This window comes from Ictidomys tridecemlineatus, chromosome 1 (assembly GCF_052094955.1).
Source record: "Ictidomys tridecemlineatus isolate mIctTri1 chromosome 1, mIctTri1.hap1, whole genome shotgun sequence".
NCBI lineage: Eukaryota > Metazoa > Chordata > Mammalia > Rodentia > Sciuridae > Ictidomys > Ictidomys tridecemlineatus.
The window spans coordinates 26,582,296-26,607,497 of record NC_135477.1 but is presented as its reverse complement, the minus strand read 5'-3'; the positions used below and the strand labels follow the sequence as shown (position 1 = coordinate 26,607,497).

Below are 25,202 nucleotides of genomic sequence, written 5' to 3'. Positions count from 1 at the left end.
TTTTTAAAATATTTATTTATTTATTTATTTATTTGATTATTTTTGGTATAAACTTCATGTACCTAAAGGTAAAAGCAAGGTGAAGACAAGGCACTTAACATGGCCAAGTACTGGTCACATCCATTCACACCAAGACCATTACCACGAGTACTCCCAGTGACCCCTCATTGAGAAATAACTGGTCAACCAGTTATTTCTGGCCAACCAGATTGCCTGTAGAACTGAAGGAAATCCAAGGTGCTGCACCCCTAGAGGAATCTGGAATGTCAGCAAGGAACTACTCAGAGGAAGCAAAAGGAAGTCATCCCCTTCTGGCCTGAGGTGAGAGGTTTGTTCCAGATCAGATCATTCCTACTTGGCTATGGCTCTCAGCAGTCAAGTCAAATACAAAGTTTCAAAATGGTTGGCCTGAGACCACGGCAATGCCTCTTTTGGATTCCACCTTCTCTCTCTGATAAAGAGGAGCAAGGGCTCTGACTGAATAAAACCAGACACTAGTTCTTGAATTACCTTGCACTGATGGTTACGGCACATGCCTTCTAATACACATGGCTGTCCCCATTCTGAGGTAGAACGATAAGGGATGGAAATTGGGCTAGAAGTACTTGTCTCTTTTTAGCCCAAAGCCCTTCAGGCATATTCAGTCTGAGTAGGACTACAATGGTCCTTGTTCTTCTGCTCAGATGACTGGGCAGTGGCCTTGGCCTCCCTGCTCATTTTCAGAGGCTTTGCAGAGATGTAGTCCTTCACTTTGATTTGTGTTCTTGACTTTCAGAGTAGCCACACACAGCTTCTCCAGGAAATCTCACATGCTGGAAACCATCCAACTAACCCAGTATCAAGGAAACACAGTCTGGGGATTATCACTGCAGGTCAGCAAGTAGTCAAAGCTATTCTCATCAAGTGACTTGTGGAGATGGATAACCATTTGGAATTCATATGATCTGACCCTGATGAATTTTGGAGCTTCTGGACCACTGGGGTGCTCCACAGCACATGACTCCAACACTATCACATTTTCCGGATCCACACTGTACCATTGAACATACACATCGTACTGAGAGTACATGGATAAAGAAATGGGTTATCCAGTGAAGAGCTTCAGAACCACTAACCACATCCCTCTTGGTCACCTCCAGCTTGATCACCAGTGTGTGTGTGTGTGTGTGTGTATTTTGTGTTTAACTGAACATTAAAGAACTACTGAAGTGTCATATTTTTGTAGGTTCCAAAAACTTGGTACTGGTAAAGGTTGGTGCCTGCAATTGGGTGCTGCCATACCTTAAAGTGTTTTTATTCATCACCATTTCCCATGGATGGTCTTTGTCCTAATTTTCATTCCCTTCTGTTTGGAATTTTGATTGGCAAGGGTGGCACTCTGCTCCAGAGCTCTGAAATATATTTGCCATTTCCTCCATCCATTTCAGCTTATTAATCACTGCAGCTCCTCCTCCTGGATCTTTTCCTCGTCCCACATGAAGATGCCAGCAAGTTCTGCCATCAAGGCAGAGGGGCTGGGGCAGCCACAAGTCTGGCAACAAAGGCCTCCAAGGAGGACATAGCACACGCTCTTCTAGTTCCACAATAGCTTAACTAAGCTTAGCTAAACACTGTAATGTCCTCTCCTGGTAGAAAGCAATCAGCTTCCATCCATCTTCCAATGATTTTGACTCAGGAATATTATTTGATATTATTTAAGGTAATGCTTTGATTTTTTTCAGGTTTTGTTAACTATTGTTGTCCCCAGTGCCAAACTGTGGACAAGATTTGTTCCTCACCTGATCTGCTACAGACTGCTAATTATTTCCTAATGCTTTTTCTGCCCTTCTCCATAATAATATAAAATTTGGGGGTACTGGGGATTGAACGCACAGGTGCTTTGCCACCGAGCTACATCCCCAGCCCTTTTAATTTTGAGACAGGGTCTCTCTAAACTGCTAAGGCCAGTCTGAGCTTGCAATCCTTCTGCCTCAGCCTCCCACCTCTGGAATTGTAGGTATGTACCACCATGCCAGGCCAGGATAATATAATTTTATCTGGGGGCACATTTCTGTCTAACTAAATACCACATTACCCTTGCAGCTAAGTATGGTGACCATTACTTAAGTTCTGGCCACTGGGATATGAAGGAAATGACAGGTTTCCACTGACAACTTCTGACTCATGTCCTTAAAAGGAAGGGACATGTCTTCCTTTCTGTTTTCCTACTTCCTTCTAGCTGGAGTACAGACATCAGAACAGCAGCTAGAGTATGAGATAGCAGCAGCGTGTTGAAGATGATAAAGCAGTAGGTGGAAGGAGCCTGAGCCCTACAAGTGTGAAGCGCCATATTTGTTCAAGGATTCTTATGCCCAAGACTGTCATGCAAGAGGAAAATAGACTTCTATCTTTTTAAAACATTTTTTGGTCAAACATGGACACAATATCTTTATTTTGTTTATTTATTTTTATGTGGTGCCGAGGATCTAACCCAATGCCTCACATGTGCAAGGCAAGTGCTCTGCCATTGAGCCACAATCTCAGCCCAACTTTTATCTTTTTAAGCCACTGTTATTTTTGTCCTGTTATTACAGCTGGGTCAATATCCCAATTGAATGGGCTGGGGTTGTAGCTCAGCGGTAGAGCACTCACCTAGCACATGTGAGGCACTGTGTTCAATCCTCAGTACCACATAAAAATAAATAAATAAAAATAAAGGTATTGCGTCCATCTACAACTAAAAAAATATCCCAACTGAATATTTCACATGAATGTATCCATGTCAAATGGGTGCTTTGCAAAAGGAGCCTTTCTAAGAAAATAGGAATATGCAGAGAGGGGGATGGGGAGAATGTAGGTCTGAAATCAATACACTGAGAATATGAAATTTCTATCTTTTAGAGCAGTCAAGTCTAATCACAGAATCTTGTGGTTAAAACCATTTACTGGGTATACAGAATCCTGTTCCTTTTCTTAGTAGAAAATCCCCTAGTGAAAAAAGTATTTTTTTGTTACTGTTTATCTTCTTATTCTTCCTGGATAATTTCTTCTTCATTTCTATCCCATCTACACATTCTGGTTAATGCCATTTGCATCATTCCAAGTTGGGTTTCAGATGCCTCCTGTGGATTTGGATGGACAGTAGACAGAGGAATGTTGAACCTGGAGATAAGGAAAGGAATATTTCCTCAAAGTACATGCTAGAGGTTTGTGGAAAACTAGTGCATTTCACAACAGTGTGTCAGACTACAACTGAGAGAGTGAGGCTACTTGTACCTGTCCTAGCAACAAAGTCTATGAGCATTATCAAGATTTTAAGGCTGAGATTCAGAAGCTTCAAGTTCAAGAGAATGTCTGACCACACATGACTGGTTTCTTCTTAGGAAATCAGAATCAGGGCCAGAAAGAGTTTTCTGAGTTTCTCCTGAGGATAATTCAATCAGGTGATCATTCTAGGAGATGAAAAATGAATCCAAGAACTGGTTAGTGATCACTCTAATGTTTCTAGTAGCTCTGAGATCCTAGCATAGCAAGGATAGTTCCTATATACACTTATGCATTTGAATCAGTGTAACAGATTAGCTCAAGGAATGGAATACTGAAATCAGATACCCAGGTGATAAGCTAAGGGGACAGAGCACAATGGTTCACTTATGATTAGATGCAGGAACTTAACTTCTATGCTTTGTTCAATTCTGAAAGCAGATCCAAGGGAGACCACAGCAATGAACTCAGCCTTAGCTCCTCCAAATAGGTTTCTCAATTCTCACAGGGTTTCACAACACTTGAAGAATTTATTAAGACACCAGTCAAACCAGGAGGTAAAATGTCCTAAGGAATATGAATGGTCTTCTTCAGAACTATCCTGGGAAAATATTGATAATGGAGATAGAAACTTTTGACTCAGTAATGGTAGAAAGAAAATCAAGTCAAGTGAGCAAGTATAAACAGGGAGGGCTTTAATTGGGGTTTTAGCCAAAGGGGTAATTAGGGCTTCAACTGAAGGGATACTGCACTGACCTAAAATACTAAGTTGCTCCCCAAATGGAGATATTTAAGATTTTATTGATTTGCTGGTATAGGCTGGGGTCTGGTAATTTCTATTGGCCAGGGGGACAATTTCAAAAGATGTTAATTGTTAAGAGATTCAGAACATTGGCCTTCATGGTCAATTTGTACTATTCTTTCGGGCACCATAGTTTATGGTTTCATTTGAGATTTATGATGGGGTTGAAGGACACTGGATGGCTGGACTGTTAGAGATTCTAAAAAAAGCATTTAGATGGGGTAGAAGAAAACATATGTCAGTTCCAAAGGCAACCAAAACTTCTATTGGCACAGCCAAGTAGAATCTGACCCAAAAGAAGGCAGAAAAGGGGACAGACATAACATGAAGACAGAGATCCCATTCTGGTCACCCATTTAACTATCTGCAGGCCCAAGTGAAGAATCAGTGTTTTCAGCAACAGCCCTCTTCAAATCCTAGAAAAAGTAACCTAAGCAACCATTAGCATCATAACCGATCCATCAGAGGTGTTATCTATAGCAAAACTTTTGGGAAATTAATAGTGCATAGCTCACCTGTATGACCTCCAAAATTAGTGATTTTTGTGTGGATCAAGAACAAGTAAAGCTGGAAGGTTTCTTTAGGGTTTTTCCTGGTAACAATTTCATCTTGTGTGAACATTCTGCCTCCGTGGTTTTTTTCAGGGTCTCATGGTAGGTCTGTTGAACAGAGCACAAGGCTAGAGAGGCAACATGCCATGCTCCAAAAGGTTAACTAACAGTTTATTGCACTCATGGGGTTTATTTTACTATCCCAGACTGACGCACCATGGTGGTCCCTATCTCAATACCGTCCCTCAAATAGAATCATTTCATATTATCCACAAACCCCAAGACATATTGGAGTTCAGTCAATGTCATGAGAGATGTCTAAGATGTATGTAGCTGTGGTCTCTGGGAAGGAAAATATGCTGATTCTAGAGAGCTAAAGACATTGGCTGGAGTGTACCATGAGCGACCTGCCTGAGTGTAGGGATTCCCTGGCTGCTGAGTCAGCTGTGTGGAAAGTTAAGAGGAAGATTTGTGCTTGTTCTTACCTTGTTCCTTGAACTATTTTGCCCAGGATTTCCCAGAGACTGACCATCTTGGAAAAACTAAAATCTCAGAGAGTCACAAAGAACCAATAACTGAAGACTTTTTTTTTCTGTCTATCTCTAGCTACACCAAAAATGTATTTAGAAACAGAGGAAGCATTAGAAGAGGAATCCTTGACATTAAAAGCAGACAAAACTAGTCCCCAGAAAAGATGGGTAATAATGCAGGAAAAACTAGTGACATTTCTAGCTATTACCTTATTTGGGTGCCACTATTTATTTATTTAGTACCACCAATTCATGGAAGTACTAATAAATAATAAAGGAGTTAATAGAGTTAGTGATGAATGATTTCACTATATAGAAGCCCTGGACTTTATCTGTACTTTTTAGTCCAAGCTATATGAGTCAATAAAGTTCTGTGACCATTACAGGATAATCAACACCTGACCAACCCATATGTTTACCCAATGCTAAGAACTGATACTTTCTGAAGTTATTGAGTTCATTCATGGTAGCCTCATCATTGATGGGTTCATGATGTATTGCCACATAAAGACAGTCCAGGAAAATCCTACAAAGACAGCTTTGGTCACCTCAGAGAAATGTCTCACCTCCATGAGTACAGGGCTTGCTCCATCAATGCACACCAGGAGGCTCTTGAACAGATCCACATGAAGGGAAGCATATCTCAGTAATTAATGTATTGATAGATTTCAAAATCATTTAGCAGAAATTATATCATTACCATTCTTTTAAAATTTTGTATTGGTGCATTATAATTATACATTATAGCAGAGTTGTTATTACATATTCGAACATTAACTCAATATAACAATAGAATGTGATAACTTTCACTCCCCTGGGCTTTCCTTTTCCTTCCCTTTTCTTCTTCTGGTCTCCTTCCTCTATTCTACTGGTCTCTATTCTATTTCCATGAGATGCCCCTCCACCTTTTTTTTTCTGCCTTTTTTCTCTCTAGCCCTATACATATGAGAGAAAACATATGACCTTTGACTTTTTGGTTTTGACTTATTTTGCTTAACATAATGCTCTCAAGCCATCCCATTTTCCTGCAAATGACATAATTTTATTCTCCTTTATGGCTGGATAATACTCCAGTATATACTATATTTTCTTTATCCATATATCGAGAGACACATAGATTGGTTCCAGTTTAACTATTCTGAGTTGTAATTCAATAAACATGGGTATGCATGAATCACTGCAGTATGCTGACCTGAATTCTTTGGGATAAATACTGAGAAGTAGGTTAGCTGAGTAATGTGGTAGTTCCATTCCTGGTCTTTTGAAGGAACTCCATACTGATTTCATAGTAGTTTTACTAATTTCCAACTCCAACAACAATGTTAAGTGTTGTTTTTTTTTCCCTCACATCCTACCCAGAATTTATTATTGTTTGTATTCTTGATGGTTGCCATTCAATTGGAGTGAGATCAAATTTCAGTGTAGTTTTGATTTGTGGTTTTTTTCACCCATTTGTTGGCCATTTGTATCTCTTGAGAAATATCTATATATGGTATGAATGTGATACTGACTTCATAGAATGAATTTGGAGGTGTTCCACCCCTTTCTATTTCATGGAATATTTTGAGGAACATTTACATTAGTTCTTCTTTAAAAGTCTGATAGAATTCAGCCAAGAATCTCTCTGGTCTTGGGATTTTCTTTATTGGAAGTCTTTTTATTATTGTTTCAATCTTATTGCTTGATTTGTTTTGATTTTCTATATCCTTTTTGTTCAATTTTGGTTGATCATACATATCTAGAAATGTATCCATTTCTTCTAAGTTTTAATTTATTGGATTATAAAGTTTCAAAAAGTCCCTGATGATTCTCTGGATTTCTGTGATGTCTGTGGTGATATCTACTTTTTCCTCCCTAATTTTATTAAATTGGGTCTTCTCTCTTTTTCTTTTGGTTAATTCAGCTAAGGATCCATTAATCTTGTTTATCTTTTCAAAAAAACAACTCTTCTTTTCTTTAAGCCTTTGTATTTTTTTATTCTCTTCTTCAATGATTTTAGCACTGATCTTATTTATTTATTTATTTATTTATTTATTTATTTATTATTTTTTGGTACTGGCAATTGAACCCAGGGATGCTTAACCACTGAGCAACATCCCCAGCTATTTTTTTGTACTTTATTTAGAGACAGGGTCTCACTAAGTTGCTTAGGGCTTCACTAAGTTGCTCAGGCTGGCTTTGAATTTGTGATCCTCCTCCCTCATCCTCCTTAGCCATTGGGATTACAGGGGTGCACTACAGAGCCCAGCTGATTATGTATTTCTTTCCACTGGTTTTGGAATTGGTTTGTTATTCTTTTTCTGGGTCTCTGAGACGCATCATTAGGTTGTTTATTTGGGATCTTCCTGATTTTTTCATGTAGGCTCTCAACGCTATAAACTTTACTCTTAGTACTGCCTAATAATGTTCCAGAGATTCTGATGTTATTTCATTCTTAATTGATTCAAAGAATTTAAAAAATTTCTCCTGATCCCTTCCATCACCCATTCATTATTAAAAGTATATTGTTCAATGTTTATGTATTTTGTATTTTTGTTCATGTAGTTTCTATACATTTTCTGTTTTTTATTTTAAATTTTATTCTTTATGATATGATAAGATGCAAGGAATTATATTGATTTTTTGTATTGCTGAGACTAGCTGTGTATCCTAAAATATGATCTTTTTATGATCTATTTTTTTAAAATATTTTTTAAATAGTAGATGGACACATATCTTTATTTATTTATTTATTTTTATGCAGATCTGAGGATCAAACCCAGGGCCTCATGCATGCCAGCAAGTGCTCTACCACTGAGCTACAAACCCAGCCCCTAAAATATGATCTATTTTGGAGAAGGTTCCATGAGCAGCTGAGAAAAAAGTGAATACTACTGATGTTGGATGATGTTTACTGCAACACAATTCATAATAGCTAAACTATGGAACCAACCTAGATGCCCTTTAGTAGATGAATGGATAAAGAAACTGTGGTACATATGCATAATGAAATATTATTCAGCAATAAAGGAGAATAAAATCATACATTTGCAGGTAAATGGATGGAGTTGGAGAATATAATGCTAAGTAAAGTTAGCCAACCACAAAAAACCAAATGCCAAATGTTTTCTCTGACATAAGGAGGCTGACTCATAGTGGGGTTGGGAGGAGGAGCATGAGAAGATTAGAAGAACTCTAGATAGAGCAAAGGGGAGTTAGGGAAAGGGAAGGGGCAAGGGGGTAAAAAAAGATGGTGGAAGAGATGGACATCATTACCTAAGTACATGTATGAAGACACAAATGGTGTGAATATAGTTTGTATACAACAAAATATATTAAAAAATGTGCTCTATATGTGTAATATGAATTGTAGTGCACTCTGCTGTCATATATAACAAATTAGAATAATTTTTTTTAAAAAAAGAAATAATCTAATGATGTCTTAAGTCCTTTTGATTCATAGGATTTGAAGGGTCTTTACTGAGTTATGTCTGGATGGCCTATCTATTTGCGAGAAAGATGTGTTGAAATCACCCAGTATTATTTTGTGGGTGTCCCTCTGAGTCTTTAGGTTCAGTAGTGTCTATTTTATGTAATTAGGTGCACTGATGTTCAGGGCATAAATATTTACACTCTTTACATACTCTTATTGGATTGTTCCCTTTACCAGTATAACATGACCTTGTTTGTCACTTCTGATTAATTTTGTCTTGAAGTCTGTTTTGTCAGATATGAGAATAGTTACTCCTGCTTGTGGAGTTCCATTTGCATAGAATACTATTTTCCATCCTTTTACTTTTAGCTTTGGGTTGCTTTTGCCTATGAGTCTCTTGCAAACAATATGTATTTGGATCTTCTTTTTTAATCCATTTGCGCAGTGTATGTCTTCTAATTTTGCATTGTATTTGTTACCATTTCAAATGCCGTATCATAGTCTAATAAGTGGCTCAGTGATATTATTGATTATATCAGTGATTATATCAGTGATATGAGTGATTATTTCATTGATTATATCAGTGATATAATTAATTAACCATATTGCCCCTCTGCAGAATATTCAGGTTGCTTGCTACTTTTGATGTTTTAAATAACCCAGTTAGCATTTTTGTACATTTAATTTTTCATTCCTTGAGACATCTGCATGTCAGTTGGTTCTTTTATTTTTTGGTACCAGAGATTGAACTGAGAGGTGCTTAACCACTGAGCCACATCCCCAGCCCCTTTTATATTTTATTTAGACACTTGGTCTTGCTAAGTTTCTTAGTGCCTTGCTAAGTTGCTGAGGCTGGCTTTGAACTTTTTTTTTAGAGAGAGAGAAAGAGAGAATTTTTTAATTTTTTAGTTTTCGGCGAACACAACATCTTTGTTTGTATGTGGTACTGAGGATCGAACCCAGGCTGCACGCATGCCAGGCGAGCGCGATACCACTTGAGCCACATCCCTAGCCCTGGCTTTGAACTTTCTATCCTCCTGCCTCAGCCTCCCAAGCTCCTGGGATTATAGGCACATACCACCACACCCAGCTCACTTGGTTCTTGAAACAGATTTATATATTATTATATATTTGGTGCCAGAATGAACACATTTTAAACTCCTTTTGCTATGTCGAGTTTTGAGTTTACAAGTGCTTTCATAATTTAATTTCTAACTCAGATATTAAACACTTGGAAAAAAGTTTGCCTAAGAGGACAGCTTATAAACTTGCAGAATTCTAACTCTTTGGATTAATTTTTGGACGGAGAGGCAGAATCCATAATCAGAAGGATTTAAGGCAATAAAGTGATATGTTTACACAATGTAGGATGGTAATTAAATCCCTGATTTCTGGAGAAAGGCAGAGTTGAGTCTGAAATCATGTTCTACTTGTTCTGTGATGTTTGGAAAAGTTATTTAATAACATTCTGCATCTCAGTTATCTGTATACATGAAGATGATAGTTTATCTTTTTTTCTGGATTGTAGGAGACAATGTATACAAAGCCTTGTTGACTAATAGCTGGCAATCATTATGGTTCCTATTATATTTGGATAAAAAGAAAAAAAAATCAGATACTTTCTGTATCAAACATTGAAACCACCACCTGGTCTCTGAAACCCTTTCAGGGAATTTTCATGTAGTTGTGATCCAGACTCTGAAATTACCTAGAATGAGGCTCACAAAAATGTAGTGACATACTAACAAACTGGTATATGACACACTGAATCAAATTCCAATTCTTTCATTCCATGGTCTAGTGCTGCTTTTTGAAATACATAAAGTGATTCTACTCCTTTTCTGAATCTTTAGGAAAGAACTAGGAATGCCAGACATACCTAGTGCAGGCACCCCATCTGTGTGACCCTCAGCATACGTTTTTTTGCTGACACTCTCAAAGAAGCAATGGATGTTTGTGAAGTGGCTCAATTCATAACTGGGAAAGTGACTGGGAAAGGCTGTTTTTCGTGGAGACTTGAGTTTTAACCCTGGTATCTTCTCTCCCTTGTTATAGTTCTAGTTCTGTCCTTCAAGAAGTACAGAATCAGTGTACTGTGGAGACAGACAGATTTGGAATTTAATTCTGGCTCTATTAGGTGTTTTTCTGGGCAAGCACTTAAACTCTCTGAGACTGAAAAATGGAGGTAATAATAAAATTTGCCTCATAGGGTTATCAGTTTAAATGAAAAAGCATGTCAGACACATTGTAGCATGTTGGACATATTCAGAGGCAATAAAAGGCTACCCTGGCATTTCTTTCTCTGATACAGAGAATAATGATGGTGAGATGAGTATGTTAAATCCTTGTCATATTCAGAAAACTCTGAGCCAGGTGCTCCAGTTAGATAAGCTAATTCTTTTCACTGAAGTCAAACTAGGATTCTTATTGCTGAAAAAAAATTAATAATGGGAGTGAAGGGAAAGTCCAACAAATTATTTTCATTCTTCCTCCACCATAATGCACCTGAGGGATTTGATGACCTTGGTGACTGTCCAGGTGAGTAATGGATTTATGTACTTTCTCTCTGAGGCAGGGAGGACATGTTCTAAGAGGACTGGGTAGTTTATGAAAGCTCTCCCAATCCAGGGAAGTTCTAAAAGTCTGCACAAGAGTGGGTTTCCCTACTTCCCACTCCCAATCTTGAGAATCATTAAAATAGACATTGAGAAGCATACTTTCTCTTGACCTATTTATGGATCACAGTTGGATTGATTATCTGATTGCAATAGGTTGAGGAAATGGTTCTCAAAGTGTAGTTCCTGAACACAAATCATTAATATTATCAGAAATTAGAAATGCAAACTATTAGAAATTCAAATGTTAAGCTTCACCCAAACATACATCAATGTGTGTTCTAACAAATCTTCCAGGTGATTCTGCTGCATGCTCATTGGTGGGATTTTAAAAAAAAGGGAAGAAAGCCACAGGAAGTGGAATCATCACCCCATCTAGCAACCCTGGGCTCCCTCTGCCCTGATTTTAGATTCAAATTGCAGCAGCCTCCAAACCTCATGGGGACATCAAGTTCTGCCAACATCATTTCTACTTCACATTGTATAAGGGTTACTAGCCAACTGCATGCTCTTTAGGCTAGCCAAAGACTGGCTCCATTTCTCTTACCCAACACTTATAAGAACTTTATAAAATATATATATATTTTAGTTTTTAACAGACTTTATTTTATTCATGGAGCTTATTTATTATGGAGCTAAGGATTGAACCCAGTGCCTGATAAATGCTAGACAAATGCTATACCACTAGCCACAACCCCAACCCCTTATATAAATTAATTGTTCTCCCTTTTTGACTAAGGAATGTTCTAGACTCCTTCCAACATCTACTAAATAGAATTTGTCCTTGACTATTTTAATGACATTGTTGTTAGGGTCAAAGATGGAATTAAAACATCTTGAAAATTATTCACTTATTTTATTCTACCCTGAATTACAGTAATTTAAAAACATTTTTTCCATGTACATTCAACTCATCAAGCAGCTATTGAGAGCTTATTAAATACCATACATTATGCAAAATGAATATAAGACAGTCTTTGTTCCTGAGGGGCGTAGAACATCATGGCTGGAACTACTGGTTGAGTACCTATTCTTCCTCGTGCAATTTAAAGATATCGTCTTTAATTATCACAACATTATAAAAAAAGGTATTTTATTTCTCATCTTATAACTGAAAAAGCTGAAACTGAGAGTCCAAGTCTATACTGTAAGCGACAGAGCTAGGATTTGTCCCGATCTGTCCAACTCCAAACTTCATACTCATTTCTCTACACCAACTTCATTTCCAGACATTTCTTCCTCAATAGGATTTTTCATTTAATGAATAGATTTGATTGCCATTGGAACCTGTTATTCCATTAGTAGCCTTTATAGAATAGATGAAGTATTGTCAAGGATTTGTTTCAGGATCACATATTATATTTAATTTTTATTTTTAGTCTCTTTTCATGTGAAGTAATTTTCAGTCATTCTTTGTCTTTTGTGACCTGGTTAAAAAAATGAGTAACAAAATAAATTATAATAACAAATTCTAACCCATGGGGAGGAACCCCAAGAATGCATGAGTTCAAGCTGATATACATCAATGAATTAAAAAAAGGGGGAAGGGCTGGGATAAACCTCAGTAGTAGAGGGATTGTCTAGAGTACACAAGGCACGACCAAAAAAGGAAGAGAAGGAGGAGGAGGAAGAAGGAAGATAGGGATAGCTCTTGTTGAGAAAAAAAAAAAGCCAACTATTAAATGCAGTACAAATGGTGGAATAAAAAAATTCACCATTCAATAACCATACTAGTTATAATCTGACAAAAGTAATCAATGGATTCTAGGTAGTCTCATGGGCTCCCATCTAGGTGGAATTTCTGGTGACAGGCATCAGGATTTCCTGTCTCCTCTAGAGAATGGAGAAAAGTGAGAAGGAAACAGCCAATAGCATTGTCTTTGAGCTGTCTAGTAGGTAAAAGATCAATGAGTAACACTGTAAAGAAAAAAAATCAAGGTTTTACTTTGAAGAAACCTGAAAGACACCATCTTAACAAGGGATCAAAGTAACCTAATCAGTAATGAGACAAATACATGAAAATGTAACTCCTGCTATGATGCTCTAAAAGGACATATCACCAGTGTGGCACTCCTCAAAACACAAAGGCTGGGGCTGGGGATGTAGCTCAGTGGCAGAGCACCTTTCTAGCATGTGCAAAGCCCTGGATTCAATCCCCAGTATTGCAAAAACAAAAACAAAATAAAATAGAAACAAAAAAAACATGGTCTAAATTTAATCATGAGGCCATATCAGACAATCTATAAAATAAATGGCATATACATTTTAAATCCCGCCTTTAAATGAGAAAATTTAGAGCTTTCCTACTTTAGGCACATAAGACTAGGAATGTACATATGAGTGATCTAGGGAGATCCAGTTCTTCAGGGCAAAGGCCATGTCTTTTTTATGGGGGATTCTCTGAGTCCCTCTCCCAGCAGACACTGATGCCCATCAGGATGCACTAGCCACGCCAGTGGTGCCATGCCTACCTGCTGCTCCCATGTCTGCAGAGTCACTGACCCTACCTGCCAGGAGGCCACATCTCTATTATAAGATGTTTGGCCAGAGCCCTGAGTGCACAAGAGTTTGGAGGTACTTTCCAAAGGCAAAGTGAACAAATAAAAAGAAGTACTACTCAAAGCAGAAATATCCTGGCTCTGAGGAACAAGAGCTAACTTATACTGAGTCAGCTGAGAAAAGTGAATTTCCAGTATGACAATGTCAAGAGACAGTTATGAATGGAGTAACTGTCTCTCTGGGGTGAGGTGAGAGGAGAGGAGGATCCCTTGTAATCACACTCTTCCCCAATGCAATCTCTATTTTCTCCAGAGCCACCATCAGATTCCCCAGTCAACTCTAGGGGTGGATCTGATAGGTTCTCATCTAGGTAGCACCTCTGTCCCCAGGGAAGTGTACTCACCTGTCTCCTCTGGGAAATATGGATAGGAACTGTGAGAAGGACACAGCCTCTGGGATTGTTTACTAGTAACCTATGGAATGACAAGCTGTTAGTACACCAACGTGACGTCTGAGCTCTTCCTCCATACCCCATCAAATACTGGATCTCCTCCAGCCAACAGCAGCATGGCAGACTTCTGAGATGTAAGTATGAGATCTCCTCCTGCTCCCCTCTCCTTCTCAATGGCCTGACACCATTGGTCAGAGTGCAGGGACTTCAGATAACAGATCAAAACAAATGCCTAGAAATAAAATTAGTCATGGATTAGGATGCATATCAGGTGGAAATGGGCTAGAGGTCAGGATATTGATCCAGGAACCAAATGAGAATTCAGACCAGAATTATGGGTGAGAGGGTGGGCTGAACTTCAAAATGCATTTTACATGGAGTCAGCTCAGGATCTGGGCAGTTGGGTCGGTTGAGGCCCTGGGTCAGTTGGTCAGTTGAAAGCTCCAACAAAAGACACTGGGGACAAACTGGTGACATTGACCGGGAGTGAGAATGAAGATCAGTGGCCAGGAGGAAGCTGGATCCGCTGGGTCAGCCTAACCCAGCTTGTGGTCCAGTTTGCCCAGGGCCTACTCCTGGGCAGTCTGTATTGGACCAAGTGGTAAAACAGCCAGAGCCTGGGCCATAGCTTGCACTTCTTCATCTACTACAAAACCAGCTGCTGGGGGTCCCAAGGCTGTGGCAGCTGCGGGTCTGCAATGATTCCTGTGCAGTGCATGAGGACTTCTGTGGGGACATTTTGAACTACTACATTGTCTAGACTCCAGAAAAAAAGAGCAACTACCCCTTTGGGCTCCCCAATGGCATAGTGTAAGTAAGACCCCACCAAGGCCACAGGGCTGCCCCTCTGAGCCTGACACCATCTCAAGGAAGGGAACCACTTCTGCCAAGGCTTCAAGAGCCTTAGGGGTTGGTATTTCAGAGGACTTGATGGGCATCTCCCTGAGTCCCAAGTGCAATTCTCTGGGGACCTTGGTATGTTTCACTCAGGCATAGAGGAGACAGGCTAGCAGATAGACTGTAGCCTCTGAACCTCTTCCCACAGACAGGTTCCAATCACTCTGACCCTTCTCTGCAAGCAGTCCCCACAGGGAAAGCATCTCTGCCCCAGAAGTCCTGTGGGGGTGTACGAAGGGTAAAGTTGACACTGTCATTCAAGTCATGGCTGAAGAGCCCAGCCCTGGGGACTGATGGGCAGATTAGATGAGGGAAGAAAGAGAAGGGGGCAGTCAGGACAGTAAAGAATGGGGAGGAAATAGGGGTCTAGGTTAGAAATTTGGGGAGGGAGAAGAAAATCATAGGGTCAAACAACCATGAGAGCAGTAAGGATCCTTTCTCAATTTGTAGCCAAGGTGCTTCCCTTAAGGAGACTGCTCTGGTTTGGGTGGAAAGTTGGGCTTATGTTTGTCATTGAAAAAATAGTGGAAAGTGAGGAGATTTACATTCAAGTTTCAGTACTGTCCCTATATAGCTGCTTATATCTTAGAAATCTGAGTCTCACTTTACTCATCTGCAAAATGTTGACAATAGTTTCCCTCCCTACTTAAATAGTTTTTAGTATTGACAAAATTATAAATGTGAAATATATATTATATTTGATTATACATATACAAAAATCACAATAATATATGTGTATATAGTGTATGTATGTGCTGCATGTGGAAGTGTACGGCCCAGGCAATCATAAAGTGTTGCCATTGTCTTGGAGATAAGCTTTTGGACTGGCTCAGACTGTCTTTGCTCACAGGGCTTTTTCTGTGGCAGGTGGATGTTCCAGGGACAGGATGAGCTGGGGGCTCTTCCATAGGAGCAGACTCACAAGCTAACTAATACATACCTGATACATAACACAGTTAGATTTTAAAGTATTTTAATCTTCATATAAGAATAATAGTTTTATATGAAATAATCTTCATATAAAAGATAATTGAGTTTTCTGCCTTTAATATTTGTTAATTCATGGAATCTGTGCTAAAGGAGTTTATAGTTTCCTAGAGAGTCAGACTTGCAAAGCTAGTCACAATGATAGTGTGTTCAAACCACAGAATGCCAGAAGGCAGAAGCAGCAGGAGAGTCACCTCCTTTTGGAACAGTAGGAAGGGAGAGAGACTTCACACAGGAGGAAGTTGGACTCAGCACTCACCCACGCAGTTTCCTCTGCCTGAAGATCCCTCCCTCTCATCTTGTCCTGTTCCTGCTCAGCTCAAAGGCCAGCTCTTCTGATAATGTCCCAGTCACTCCAGGAAGGAACATACTTTACACTCTTCTTATGGCCTATCTCCTATTGAATTGCCTCTCACTGTAGATATTTGCCTGGGTGAAATTTCCTCTACTAAATTTTAAACTCATTAATGGAAGGCGCTGCCCACATCTTTGTGTCTCCTGCATAGCCTAGAATAGGCTGTGGCACACAGTGCTTGTTGAATGAAAGATTAAAGCAGAGCAGAAGGGGCTGCATCATTGCTTCCCATCCTCCCAGATGCTTGACTCTTCAAACTTTAAGCAGCTGCTAAATTTAATTGCTATTTTCTATTGCTCAAACATCAGAAAACTTTAAAACAACAACTCTTCTTAAAGTCATCTCCCCTAGTCCCTTGTAGGCAGTAAACATGTTTTGTAACATTTTAAAATCCAGCCAATCCATGGAACTGGGTGTGCTGCTTCCTGCTTCTTTCATAAATGCTATATTCTCATCATCAAAGCTCTAGCCAATGTTAGTGCAGAACAACTGTACCCACTAGCAGAACAGAACACATTGTATACCTGCCCACTGCTGCAGTGGAAGGAGGTAGAAAGCAACTCAGGCCTTGGGAGTTGGTGCCTTAGATACTCTCTATAGTGGGGAGACAAATGCTTTCAGCCTTTTAACATATACAATAAATTTGTTAAAAGTTTGTTAAGGTCTTGGTAAGTAAACTCAAGTTACAAATAATCAAATTTATGGGAGAAGTGTTACAGCTTACCCTTGGCCTTTAGGAATCCTGTTGGAGCACAGATGCTGAGTTGAACAGGGCAATGGCTATTCAATGACTATTCAGGGGACAGTTACTGGGTGCCCACTTAATGCCAGACAATTTTTCAAACTAAGCTTCCACCCCATATGGAAGCAGAGTTTGATTCTTCTCGAGGATTTTGTGAGAAGGGTATACTAGCCTCAACAAAATAGTTTGGTTTTGATGTGCTTTGGTTTTCTCCATATTAACTTTGGCCTTCTGCACATATCTTAATAATATTTTCTACAAAGATGAAATCAGAAACTACAGACACTTGGGAGAAAGTCTCTCCATGTTGAATTATACAACCTGTGTTAGAAACTAGACTGCATCGTCCCAGGTTTAAGGTTGGCAGAAGGTAGAACAGACCTTGATAACATCCCTTGGAGGGTGTGTTGTCCCTGTCGCTGTAGTCACCTGGACATATTGTGAAAGCTGGGTTTGGGATCAAAGTTCACTAACAGGTCCATTTGGAAAGCCCCTTCAAAGACTGAATTTTATTAACAAAGAAAAGAGGCCAGGATCTGCCTATCCTAGGAAGAACGTGGATATGTAGTCTTAGAGCCAAGTTGTGAGATTCTCTTCATGGAGACAATAGCATAACAGCTACAATTTTTCAAAAGTTTCTTTCAATATTCCACAAAACACTGTTCATAATTAAAAGTGTTAGTTGCCAGGAGATTGGGAGGGAAACATGCAGGAGCTGACTTGCTTGGCTCCCGGTGTGAGGACCTGCACTCCAGATGAGGATCACACTTCTGAGCCACTGGACTGGGAGGGAGGGTGAAGGGCTTCATGACTTCTGGGATGAGGATGGGGAGTGTCCCCAACCAGGGGCAGGCCCTGAGACTCAGTGGGGGTCAGCAGGTGCTGCTTAGCCGACAGAAGCACAGCTTAGAGCAGGAACAGATAGGAGCTGCCTCTCTGCTGTCAGTAGCTCCTTCTTTCCATTTGGTAAGACTTGGGCTGTCAGTCTCTGCATACTTACCTCCCTCCACACTACCTCTGGGAAGAAGTGGATACCAGGCCCCTCACAGTCCTGCACTTGCTGTAACCTGAAGAACTTGCATTCATTTATTTTGGGTTCAGAATCTTTGCGTTCTCTCTCCCCCGCCCCCCGCCCTGGTAATTAAATGAATGAGTCAATAAAAGAAAAAGATGTAGGTCCTCTAATACTTTTTTCAATATCAGTGAAAGTCATACTTTCTAATGTGCTATATTCATCTAATCAAGCTAATACTATTTTTAAAGATCCTATATTCAAATCTGTGTGACAATGAGCTTAAGCCCAAATTCAAATAAAATATCGAATTCATCCTCAGCCAGACTGGACTATGTCAAGATTTTAACACTAACAGGTTAAATGCTTCCTGTGTTCAGCTGAACATCCAAAGTCTCAAAATATTAGAATCTAGAATCTTTGAACTGGAAGAGACTTTTGTCCATGTGACTGTTCCTCAGTCCTGCCACCTTTAAAAATGTCCCTTTTAATATGAAGCTAAGTCCTGGGTACAGCAAATGTTTTGGGTTGCCTCTTAGTAACCCAACAGCCTGAGATTGTTGTGAGTTTGTGGGTGTGGCTGGGGAAATTACCCCCTGTGATCTTTCTTCACCCCGTACTGTTCTCCTGCTGTTTCTCATGAATAAAACATGGTCACATGACATCTTGTAAAAAGTGAAGAACAAATTTACCCGGAGGATTCTCAGCAGGCTGCCCTATCATTTGAGAGGTTCCAACAAGAGAACAAAGGAGGGCCCTCAGGCATGGGTTTATAAAGCAAGCAAGAAAACAAATATGATGAAATTGTAGCCTTTCCTTTCCCCTTGCCTTGTACCCTTCCTAACCTTGAAGACTGGGACTGAATTTAGACTTTTCAAACTGCTCAGAATTACACAGCCTAGAGCAGTATTGTGGGCACAGGTGGTCCCTGATCTCCACAACTAGCCCCTTTCCAGAGGAAGAATTCTTTGAGACTATTGAAGTATCCCATCTTCACCAAATGGATGCCTTCCCCATTTCCCTTGGGGTCCAATACAACACACTGAGCTTCCCCCTCCACGTGGGTGCATACTCCACTCAGGTTCCACCACCCAGTGCCTGGTAGCCCCTGGCATAAGGCTCCCCCTCCCACTTAGATTATAGCAGCTCATTCTAGGTATTTCTGCCCTACAAGCAACCTCCAAGAAATCATCTACTCTGCTTATCTAATATCATTTGGATTGAAATTGTCCATGAAGGAAAGAAGAAAAAGGTGGGAAGAGGAGGAGAGGGAAGGGAAGGAAGTAAAGAACAGAAAGAAATGAAAAAAGTAGAGGAAAGGAAGAGAAAGAGCAATTTTTAAATGTTTGCTTTATTATAGAGAATATGGGAATAGTCTAAATTAATGGTAATTCCCACATTAGAAATTACTTCTTTTGAATCTGAAAATTACAGGGTCTAACTGCTCACATTCACCTTCCTTTTCCTCATTGGCAAGAAAAGCTCACGTTGAGATATTCTTTTAATATGAAAAACTGAGAAAGACATTTCTCTATGTCCTGTGGCAAAAGGTTTGCTGACCTAGGATGAAACACTTTCAGGGTCAAGTCTTTGGTCATCTTGTCTCTACTACCTTTTTCTGGTGAGCTCCTGCCTCTGGTTTTAGAAATGATAGGAAAAGGCAGCACCTACACAGTGTGATTTCAGGGTTATTGCGAAGTTCCAAATACCTGCTGGGCAAAAACATTTCCCATTGGTCTGACACATCTACACTCTCCCCTTCTACATACTCTGAAATTCCTAGGCTTTGTCATCCATTCTGCAAAGTACACAGACAGAACACACTCCTGGAATACAACACCCCAGAAAATCCTTATTCCAGTCCACATCTGTTGCCTGAAAGACAGAAGTCCTTTAAACATCTCCTATTGATGATTTATGCCACAAGTTCAATGAACATATCCCTGTTGAAAACCCCCTTGGGCCAGGTACTGCTGGGGAGATGGCAGTGAAGCAGACAGACTGGCGCTGTCCTCAGGGAGCATCCTAGCATGAATATGATGAAAACACAGGACAGAAGAGGGCCCGATATGGGCTAGCCTGGTAAACCTTCTGGACACTTGAAGAAAATGGGAATTAGCTAAGTGAAAGGTTAGAGGGAGAAGGGATGGGGAGTGCTCTAAGCAGAGGGAAAGGAATATTCTCAATTTCTGACAGTGGAGGATGGTGGGAATAGAGAGAACAAGGAGGAGGGTGACCATAGAGGACGTAAGGACTTAAGCAGGGAGGGGCTGGGTCCCAGAGGATCTTCAATGTCATAGTAAGATATTCCATCCCAAGGGCAGTAGAAACCAAAAGTATTTTCAGAAGAGAAGTAACATGCAGAGTTACATTTTTCAAAGATCTCTATGGATGCAGTATGGTCAATGGACAACTGGGTCAAGGGTCACCCAGCAAGGAAATGGTTTCAATGATCTAAGTGACAGATTCTGATGGCAGTGGGATGCAGAGGAGAAAATAAATGTAGAAAAATTTAGCCATGAGAATTGCTAGAACATGATGATTCAATGCAGGAGGGAAGAAGAGTCTAGATTGACGCTAACGTTTTCCTTGGTAGTGTTCAAAACAATTATGACTGAGTACTAATTTGAGCAATTATTTATTTAATGCCAACCTCCCACAAGATTTTAAGCAACCCAAGGACAGGGACTTATCTGAAATTCCTTACCCCTTACATACATGCTCTTGCAGAGTGTAGCACATGACAATGTTTCAAAATGAAATATTGGCCAAGTTTCAGTTTTGGTTACAAGCAACTGGAATTATGGTGGTATTGTTCACTGAATCAGGGACATGAAGGAGGAAGAATTTTAAAGGGTGATTTCAGTTTTGCCTGCTGAGTGGCAGCACCTGTGAGGCATCAACGTGAAAACGTCCTGGAAATGATTAGAAATGCAAGTCTAAACCTCAGGGAAACAGAATGGGTAGGCAGATGTGGGAATTCTGAGCACAGAGAAGGCAATCCAAGCCCTGGAGCATATTGAGAATGCAGGCTAGAGTGTGATGAGAAGAGGTCCTTAGAGAGCTCACTAAGAAGGAACAATTAAGAGCTGTGCAGAGGAGAAGCAGCCATACAGGAGTCTGAGAAGGGGTGGCCAGAATGTTCCATGTTAGAGGAAAACCAGGAGTAAATGGAGTCCTAAGACTTAAAGGAAGAATGCATCAGAAGGAAAAAGGAGTCAACGGATTCCAATACTTTGGAAGGTATGGATAACCAGTTTCAATACAGCAATGGACAAAAGCCATAGCGAAATAAGGTGAATGTGGGAGGAAAGAAATGGAGTTAGCAAACATGAGCAGCTCACGAATTAGCTGATCAGATTCATCAATCTTCTTCTCCCCCACCCTGCAGTTCTGAAGACAGACTCCCGGGGGCCTCACCCATGCTATGCAAGAGCTCTCAACCCTCTATGTCACCTTTCAAGGCTTTATTCAGGGAGGAGAAAATGAACAATTTGAGTTTCTTAAAAAGAGAGAAGGTTGAGGGGCTGGGGTTGTAGCTCAGTGGTAGAGTGCTTTCCTAGCACGTGTGAGACACTGGGTTGGATTCTCAGCACCACATAAAAATAAATAAAAATAAAGGTTAAAAAAGAGAAGGGGGGGGGAGAGAGAGAGAGAGAGAGAGAGAGAGAGAGAGAGAGAGAGAGAGAGAGAGAGAGAAAGGTTGAACTTGACCTTAGTTTAACCTTTGAGCAGAAAACATGTAGGCTCAGGGACAGGAGGGGCCCTAAACCAGGAGGGAATGGAGGTAACTCTTTATTACATCATTTTGCCTCAGGTCAGCCTTATCTTCACCTTCAAAGAAGTTCAAAGGACTTATTCTCAGGACCTAGTCAACAAGAAATGCCACCTTTCACAGTCTGGTAAGGTCTTTACCCAAACAGCAAGAAGATAAAGCCCTCTTGAGAAATTTTAGCACATTTCTTAAGCTTGGCAATCTCTCCTTGACAACGAAGCTATCTAGTGGGGACAGGGAAGCATATTAAAAACAACCAAACTTCTGTCAGTTGAGAAATAGAAATGATTAGTGCAGCTCTTTTTGGCTCAGAGATGTGATTGCTATGTGTCCTCATTCTGGCCCCTTATGTAGTTACAGGGATGGTGGAAGAATTAATAAAACCATTTGTGTGAAGTGCTTAAAATCTTAACCTCAATGATAAAAACACAGGGTGAACTTCCTAAGGGTTTATATGTTAAACATTAACGCACAGGGCTACATACCACTGCAGGGTTATACATTCAGCCCATTGCTGAGGAGACCCTTCATGGAATGATAAAGTACATATTCTCTTCCTGATCTCAACATTTCTAAAATTAAATGATCAGAAAAAGTTGTCACACACAAAAAATGCCTATCTAATCCCTTTAGGACAGAAAAAAGAGACCTTCAAATCATCCAGACATCTGAATTCTCAAACTGACTTCCTAGTGACCTTAGATCCTGACATCCCTGTGGTATGGAGCCTGCACACTCCACTACTTTCCCTGCTGTTAGCCAGTTCTCAGTTCCTTGTTTCTTACAGGTTGCACTTGTCTAATTTAAGGGGACAGGAAGAGTTCTCCTTTCCCTTCAGGCTCTCTATTACACCGTTTTCAGCACCTTGTAATCAACCTTGCTGTAGAAATGCTGGCTCAGAAAAGGTTAAAGTTGATTTGAGTGGAAATCTGAGCTTAAGAGTGCAGAGAGAGAAGAATCTAGAATGATGCTAATGTTTTCCTTGGTAGTGTTCATAACAATTATTTATGTTAAAAAATTTCTATCCAGAAAGCAGTATCACCAGGCTCTAAGTGATAGGTGTATTGGTTCAGAAATCAGGCCAAATCAAGGAGAAAAGAAACAATAGAAAAGCTATCCTTTCCACATGCTTTCATAACTGCAAACATATTTTTGCATGCCTGTTTCTCACAAAGCTCTGCTCCCAGTGTGGATATTTGTGATAAAAAGGATTAAGGGATTTAGAGATAAGCTCAAATATACCTAGGATTGGAGTTCCAAAAAGAAAAGTCTTCATTTCTCTTCATCTTTACCCATGTATTCTACCCAGGAAAGTTTTTCTAAGTAAGAAACTCCTTCTGTGAATATTTCCATCTATCAATGCAATCTAGTAGAGAGCCCCTTAAGTCTGACTCTGAAATTCATTTATTCAACAAATACCTATTATGTTCCTTTTAAAATTTTTTTGTAACATTGCACCAAGCACAGCAGATATGGATGTGAATTAGATTGATCCTTGATTTCAAAGAACTTCTGGATTATTAAAAAAAAAAAAAACACAAAGGATTCTGGAGACCTGAAGCATTTTCTGGAATACTAAGGTTATTACACACGGGTGTCCTCTGTAGATAAATTCCATCTTCTTATTCTCTGTACTGAAATCAAGACTCTGAGTCCAAATACACCTGTGTACACAAAGGACCTTAAAAGACTAATTACACTGTTAAATTTTAAGCTGATTCCTGTGGCCCCTACCATCTCTCAAGACCATGGACTGTGTGTGCTTTTCCATAGTGCTGTAGAGTTTCTCTCCACCATGCGGCGCTACTGTTCCAAGTGCTGTTGGCTAGCCAGCTTAGAGTAGGACAAATTTTTTGAAGAATGAGAAGAGATGGGGGAGGGCGCCAGGAAAGTAGGAAGAATGAAAGGTTAAGGAAGAAAGTTAGTAGGCTATCTGCCACCTGGGGATTCCTGGGTAACCCCCATCTGATCCATTTCAATTAGGAAAGTTATCCCCTACTCCCAGTGATTCATTATGGTTTGAGCCAAAAGTTCCCAATCCTGGCTGGCTGACTGGTAGAATCACCAGGAAAGCTTTTTTTTTTTTTTGTACCAAGGATTGAGCCACATCACTAGCCTCCCCATTTTTTAAATTTTTATTTTTTTATTTTGAGACAGGGTTTTCTAAGTTGCTTAGGGCCTTGCTAAGTTGCAGAGGCTGGCTTTGAACTTGTAATCCTCCTGCCTCAGCCTCCTGAGACACAGACCAGGGGAAATTTTTAAAGATAATATTCCCAAGTTTTATCACAAGAATCTCTGATTCGTAAATTTGGGGAGAAGCCCCAAATATCTTTCTTTTAAAAATATCAGGAAGACTATTGGTGTAGCACTTATATAAGGTAAGAATCTATTCTAAGGGGAATGGTCTTTGCAAGATTCTGTGAACGTAGTTTGGATTTCTCAAATAAAAATAGCATACTGAGAATTGGCTAGGTGTCAGTGAGTTCTCAAGGAAATCGATACACGGTTTATTTAGTAAACTGATCTGTCTCCTTTAGGAACCTGCCTGCTGAATGGACTCTGTTCAGTGTTTCTTGCAAACAATTTTGTGCAGATTATGACCCAGCAGATTGATGTTCCTTGGATCGGGACCCGCTGGCTCCCTTTTGTATGCCATGCATCCCAGTGAGGGAACAGGGGATCTGTCTGTCTTCAGCATCATTCACACCTGGGTTTGAGTCCTAACTCAAACACTCATTCACCTGGGACAATAAAAGTTTTCTAATTTTTATGAACAAGTACAACTGCCTCTGAAGGCTGTTGTAAGACCAAATGAGATCTGGTGGCATCTTGAGCACCCCGGTTGGCACCTGGTGGTCAACAAGGGCCAGTTCATAACAGTAGTGGGGATGGCCTTATCACTCTTTCTGCTGCCTTGGTCTTTACATCTTCTCTCCTGGTCTTGATGATCTGACCCTCTGCACATGTTCCTTCCAGGTCCCAATGCCCTGCTTTCAGGACAGCTGCTTGGCCTTGCCTCCAATAACCTATATAGAAAGGAAAGAAAACAAAGTGTCCTTCCTCCCCAAAATCAAGGCAGGTGCAGAACATAAACATCTTTTTCCATCCTTCCTTCTCCTTCCCACCATTCCCTCTGTCAGAAAGATATCCTGGATCGGACCTTGGCAGGAGCTGTCACACATTGGTGAGCAACAGAACATATTTTAAAAGTGGGAGAGATGAAAGTGCTGCTTCCTTGGTGACCCTGGGAGAGTCTGACTAAGTTCACCTGGTGTGGAGCCCAGGCATCCCCAATCTAACAACTCCTTGGGTCACACTAGCAGAAACACAG

The 25,202-nt window shown here is 40.1% G+C and overlaps 1 pseudogene; it reads right to left on the bottom strand.

Moving 5' to 3' along the window:
- Positions 1-630: 630 nt before the first annotated feature.
- Positions 631-1,504, bottom strand: LOC101969897 (stAR-related lipid transfer protein 7, mitochondrial pseudogene; annotated as a pseudogene).
- Positions 1,505-25,202: the final 23,698 nt, after the last annotated feature.